Here is a 220-nt window from a genome sequence, read left to right as displayed (position 1 = left end):
TGGTGGAGGAGAACCACGTGTGGTGGTGGAGGTGGTGGAGAACTACACGTGGTAGTGGTGATGGTGGAGGAGAACCACGCGTGGTGGTGGTGGAGGAGAACCATGTGTGGTGCTGGAGGTGGCGGAGAACCACACGTGGTAGTGGTGATGGTGGCGGAGAACCACACGCGGTAGTGGTGGGGGGGGGGGAGAACCACACGTGGGGGTGGGGGTGGGGGAG

The sequence above is a fragment of the Fulmarus glacialis genome, unplaced genomic scaffold (assembly GCF_000690835.1).
Source record: "Fulmarus glacialis isolate BGI_N327 unplaced genomic scaffold, ASM69083v1 scaffold33978, whole genome shotgun sequence".
Taxonomy (NCBI): domain Eukaryota; kingdom Metazoa; phylum Chordata; class Aves; order Procellariiformes; family Procellariidae; genus Fulmarus; species Fulmarus glacialis.
Note: the sequence above shows the minus strand (reverse complement) of the source record.